This window comes from Octodon degus, unplaced genomic scaffold, assembly GCF_000260255.1.
Source record: "Octodon degus isolate 3935 unplaced genomic scaffold, OctDeg1.0 scaffold00103, whole genome shotgun sequence".
Classification (NCBI taxonomy): domain Eukaryota; kingdom Metazoa; phylum Chordata; class Mammalia; order Rodentia; family Octodontidae; genus Octodon; species Octodon degus.
The window spans coordinates 9,886,021-9,892,245 of NW_004524679.1; the positions used below are offsets into that span (position 1 = coordinate 9,886,021).

General features: G+C 32.9%; 1 pseudogene; it reads right to left on the minus strand.

The window, feature by feature from the left end:
- Positions 1-1,711: 1,711 nt before the first annotated feature.
- Positions 1,712-6,225, minus strand: part of LOC101590229 — a 23,059-nt pseudogene continuing 18,545 nt past the window's right edge.

Below are 6,225 nucleotides of genomic sequence, written 5' to 3' on the forward strand. Positions count from 1 at the left end.
TAGCCAAATCTTGGAAACAACCAAGATGCCCATCACCTGAGGAATGGTTGAAAAAGAAGTGGTATTTTTACACAATGGAGTATTATTCAGCTATTAAGAATGATAAACTCAAATCCTCTATATTGAACTGGATGCTACTTGCACATATACACATAAGTGAAATAAACCATACACACATGTGTAAATATCATAGTTTCCCTAGTACAAAAACTCAGAACAAGAAATACAAATAGAAAGGTATAATACAAGTAAAAGGGAAGCAGGATCTAGAGGACTAACTAACCACGAGAGGAAAAAAAGAGTTAGGAAACAAGACAATGTCAAGACATACAGTTACATGTAGAAGATGGGCAAGGCAATGATCCTAGGAATCTCCAGATTTTTTTTAATCTAGCAGTTAATTGGAAAGATTCTCACCCTAACTAACTATATATACTGATACCTGTGAACTAAGCAACTGCAATGCAGATGGTAACCTGTAATAGCAGTTTCATTCTTGTAGTGCCTGTCATTCTGGTCTTTTGAATACGGGCTGCTTGTCATGACATGCCAGTTGCTGCTATGATGTCTCTCGGGTAAATGGTTGTTCAAAAACAAGAGGGTGGTGATTGAATGCAAAAGACAGGAAAAGAAATATTGTGGGACTGTCCTGCTTCAAGGTTGTATATGGTGAGATTTTTGGACTTATGTGTAAACATAAGAAGTATACAATTCTTTATGCCTATTTTTAAAATATATTGTAATTATTAAATGTTTTTATCATGTGCTGTAGGGACTCAAAGTTCAACATATCAATACTTGTTGAAAAATACCTGTTCCATATAATGCCTAAGATGTTTGATATGCACAGAGATAGTGAGGTTAAGCTTAACAGCCTAAGTTATATAATAGCAATACACTTGTCTTCTGGATGGTTAACACCCTAAGTTTGCAGACCAAAATTAGATGAAAAGGAGGGCTGCAAGGAAAGCCAATATTTTGGCCCTAGCCTTCCAAGGTCAATTAAGACTCATGAATTATGAGAACTTGTACTGTAACGTCATGTAACTCCGCAGTGTCCCAAATTTTTTGATCAAGGAGATTATGAGGACAAAGAGGAAAGGATCGTTGATGTAGAGTGTGCCTAAGGAGAGTCACATGGAGAGAAAACATTTTCTCAGGCTTTCACAGAGAACACATTGGCCAAGCAATGGCTGAGACTCTTCTACATGGCTGACACTGACCAACAATCTGAGGTACAGGATCTCAGGATAAATCCTGAGGGGATTTCACTGACCTTATCAGACCCAAAAGCTACAACTCTTGTTGCATAAGTCCTGCTTTATCTTGGCCTTAATCACCCAACAGAAAAGTATAGAAACGAAATATAAGAAGTAAGGTCATACTGTTATATTGAGCTGCGGGGGACTCAGGTCAACAATTTCTGACATTGCCAGTGAAGCAAAAGACCCAGTACTACTTTGGACTACTGGACTCTTTTAGATTATTTTGCTGAGTTAACATACATATAATATTCAAATAACGGAATTTAACAAAAAAAATGTATACAGATTAAATGTCCATTTTGTATCTGTGTATTCAAAGTGGTTAGGATAGTTACATTCTCTTAATGAATACAGTGATTTGTTCTAATGGTGTTTCTAGATAGGATGTCATGTCCACATCTTGTACAGCAATTAACCACTTTTACACTAAAAGCATTTCACATTTATTATTTAAATATGCCAGTATTTAACTTAGCTGCTAAACACTGGATAATATTTGAAGTCATAAGTACATCCACATGTTCTTCCAATGAATTTTGGGATCCTGTTTACCAACATTCTTTATTGCTAGCTGTTCAGGTGTCATCTTATCTTCTTCTACAGACTTTATTATAATTCTTAGCTAATACCAACATCCCTTTTCCAACTGATTCATTGTGTTTACAATGCTCCCTGTAGTCTTGAAGTGTCAAACTTTCCATTCAACTCTTCTTATGCAAATGTAGAAATATCTTCTATTCCAGTTCATTTTTCTGATAATCAATGGTGATGGAGTAATAATCTCTGTTTATTCCATGAATTAATGCCTTGATAGATGGCTTATTTAGTTACACAGATTTGAGATTGTTTGTCTTGTTTCATGTCCTAAGAGTATCATATTATAATTGATCAATCTGAAGGCATCAATAACACACTTTCCTTTTACGCTCTGAATGGGATCCACTACCACTGCCACAGCTCTCTCAGACAAGGTTTCAAAGCTCTGCTGATTGTTGATATCCACAGCTGAAAGCCAACAACTGAAGCCAGAGTGACTGTGATACTAACCAACAACCATCTCATGTCTTCCCTTTTGCTTCAGGATAGCTAACATTTTGGCTTGGAACACTGGATCAACCACTTCTACACTGACACTTGTTTGTGACTTTTCCATAGCAAACACATTAATCACTCTGAACAGATTTAGGGTTTCTGGAATCTTAGTTGATAAATATCATAGCTTTTGCTGTGCCATTCATTCCATTGTGTAAAAACATAGTCACCAAATAGTACTTAATTAAAATTTGCTGTGTCATAAATTTTAGACAAAAAAATGTAATATGCCAAAAATATAGTTGCAATGGATCCCTTGTGTTATGGTATGTAGATTTCCTTAACAATTTTTTTGTTTAGAATAATCGTGCTGTATATGTAACTATTAATTGTTCTGCAGTCATTTAAGCTATCAGATGCACTGTTGCAGTACCACAGTGGTTGTGTTCAAGTAACTCTCATTTTACTTAATAAGAGCCCTTAAAGGAAGAGTAGTGATACAGGAAATTGAGATATGCTTAATAAAAGGCATATTTATAAATTGCCTTATTTCCATATTTATAAATTTTTCATCACACTTCCAGTTTTGCAAGTGGGTCAAGTCTGCTTTCAACAGTAGCAAATCCATGGTTAGTACTGTGTAAACATGTTACTATATGCATGACATAACTATATGCAGAGAAATTAATCTCATTGTGATGGTGGAAACAAAGATCCAGAGTCAAAAATACTTCTACAGTTACATTTTGTATAATTTATCTTACTACTTCAAAAAGATCCCCTGCTTTAATAGGTGATATTAATCTGGTGGACTGCCACAATACAAATTTGCATATTAATGATATTAGGACACCTCCTCTAAATAAACCTGTTTTCCAGCACTGCACTACTCCAACCTCTTAAACTTCATTTTGTTCCTTTGTTGTCCCTAGAAAGACCTGCACACAGGATACACTCAGTACTGTCTTCTCACTTCCTACTTTCTTTATTTTTTCAATATTTACAACCTCAACTTGGGACTGTGAAATTCAGATGCATTACAGGTATAGTGTCAGAGTCTAAACATTAATTTTTGTTTCTCCACTATTTGCTGACTGCTAATTACCTTCTCTCTTTTGACAGTATATACAAACAAAATTATCTTGAAGGAAATGGTGCCTTCAGCTTTGGTAATTTTGGTAACTGTGAAGTTTTTGATTATTTCTTTTGCTATTACACTTCTCAATTTATTGAAAACTTGAAAAACAGCATAGAATAAATTGTAACTGTAAAATCAATACTGTAGTGGCAAAAATATCCTTAAGGCCTTTCTTCTCCCAGTACCCTGGGTTTACTTAATATTCATGTCCCACTTCCTTTCTCTTCCTCCTTTTTCTCTGGGACCTAATTCAGATTATTCGTTTCTATATATATCTTGAAAACAGAATATTATCTTCTAATTTAAGAGTTTAATTTTATTTATTATTAGTTCAATAGTATTCTAACCCAAGTAAATTTTGTTAAGATTTTATTGATTTATAAGTGCTGCATAGTTCAAATCCAATATAACTATGAGGTTTTGCTTATACCATAAATTTGATGTCTATATTTCATCTCACACCCAATTACTTCTTTAAAGAAGCATGTGGTAGTTTTCAGTGAAATATTTAATTTATATTATTTTTTATAAGTAATAAAGCCAAAGAGCTCTCTGAAGAACAGACTTGGATGATACAAATTTAAAGCTAAAATTTAATTAATAGACTTTATAAAAGCATTTAATTTTTCATAAAATATTAGCTTATAGTGGTAGCTGACCAGTATAGTTTAATATTCTTTATTTTTTATAAGAATCTAAATCTTTTTTTGCCAGCTTAGTAGGGTTGGCACAGTATGCGGTGCCAGGGATCAAACCATGGTCCCCTGTGCCTGCCTAAGCAGACACTTTAGACTGCTGAACTGTCTCACCAATCCAAAAATCTAAATCTTGAGGTTCTTAGCTAACTATACACATTTTATTGTGTATCCTTAATTGTGATACACTTCAAAGTTACCACATCTTTTATCTTTGATTAGATTTTGAAATATTACATATGGTCTTTGAAGAAAACTATTTACCATCTCCCCCAAGAGATCTTTGTAAAAAAAAGTGACAATTTTAATAATTTATAGAGGTTTGAAAACTTGTGTACTTAACAAAATTATGGCAAGTTAATTTCACATTATATTGCACTTCATTTTCATTTTTTAAATAACTGTTACATCTTCATGGTAATTTTTGAAGAATAATTTATACTTGATGGGAATGAAAGCATGGCTATTAAATAATTTAGTTGTGTATCAAGAATAAACATCTTTGAACAACATATCATTATTTATTTTGCAGCATTATAAAATACATACCAATAAAGCCTATTCATTTCAGCATCTTAAAAAGCATCTAAAATGTAAAACATAAAATGTATGGCCAAAGTCATAATTATTATTTTGTTATTTGCTAAAACAGTGAGGGACAGTTTGCCTTATTGAGAATCATGACCACTGAATCAAGCAACCCAAAGTCCAGGTCACTAAGAAAAGGGACTGGTAATAATCATACTGGATGCCAATGCTCTAAGCACCAGCCCCATCTAATAGTGGATAATACACTGTCTTCAGATAAATGAAGTAGATGGTTAAATGCACAAAGTAGACAATGTATATTTGTTGGATTCACCACAAAAAAATTGAAAGCTGAGTCTAAAAGAAGCTGATTATTTTTAAAACTACCATAAAACAATAAAAATGGTACAGAATTTCAAAACAAGAACAGGAAATTAACAATGGGTTTTACATTATATATTGTTATCATCAAACTTGTTGCTCAGGCTACCAGATATTGGCATGTAAGACTGATCAAACATTTAAAACTTTAAACTTTCCTTTCCATAAACCTAGAAATTTATAACAGTACAGGGAGGAGGGTGTCAGAATACTGCACAGTACTTCATTCCTGCTTGTAATTTTTCAACAATAGCACCCTCTAGTGATTCTAGTTTAGCAATGTATTTGGTACACAACTGCAACAAAAAATGCATTTAAAACTCCTGAGAAAATATTGGTTTGTGTCTGCCAAAGTTTCTCCGATATTTACATTTAATTTCATCATAAATTAATTTACCTTTTCTGTGTATGTAACAGGGGTAGACCTATTTTTTTCACTTGAATACCTTAACAAAGGAAATATCTACCAATTAAATGTAAAATTATTTGAAATGAAAGAAAAATGCCTGGAATTAAAATACCTTTAATTTTTGAAAATACTTGCATACATTTTTATAATTGTATGCTACAATATCATCCTTTCCATTATCAAATCACATTTATATTGTCTTGTTTTGTTTGAGGCAAGATATCTCAATGTAGTCCTTGCTGGCCTTAATCTCATTATGTAGACTAGGGTGGCCTCAACCTCACAGTGATCCGCCTGCCTCAGCCTCCTAAGTGTTGCAAATCTAGGCATGTGCCACCACACCTGACTCTCAAATACTCTTTAGAGAAATAAGTAGAGTTATTTTATGAGATATGAAAAAATAAATGAATTTTTAATTAATAATTTTGGTACAGGAAGAACCTATTCCAATTTTTTTGTTGTTGTCTTTTGGGTTTTTTGTTTTTGTTTTTGTTTTTTTTTTGTATTTATTTATTGAGAAACAAATAGCAATGAGACAGTTTCAAAACAAGTTACTATGACAGTTATAATAATTCACATGCTGCATATTGTTGTCTTCCTAGCAGTTATTCACAATACAAAATGCAGACATGATATCCTGTCCAAATACTGTAAGTACAAATCTTTCTTCTCATTGAATAAAGAGAAAGTAGGCATACATTTACCCTAACTATTTGGTATATACAGATAAAATATGGTCCTTCATTTCTTTCTTTCTTTCTTTTTTTTTTTTTTGTT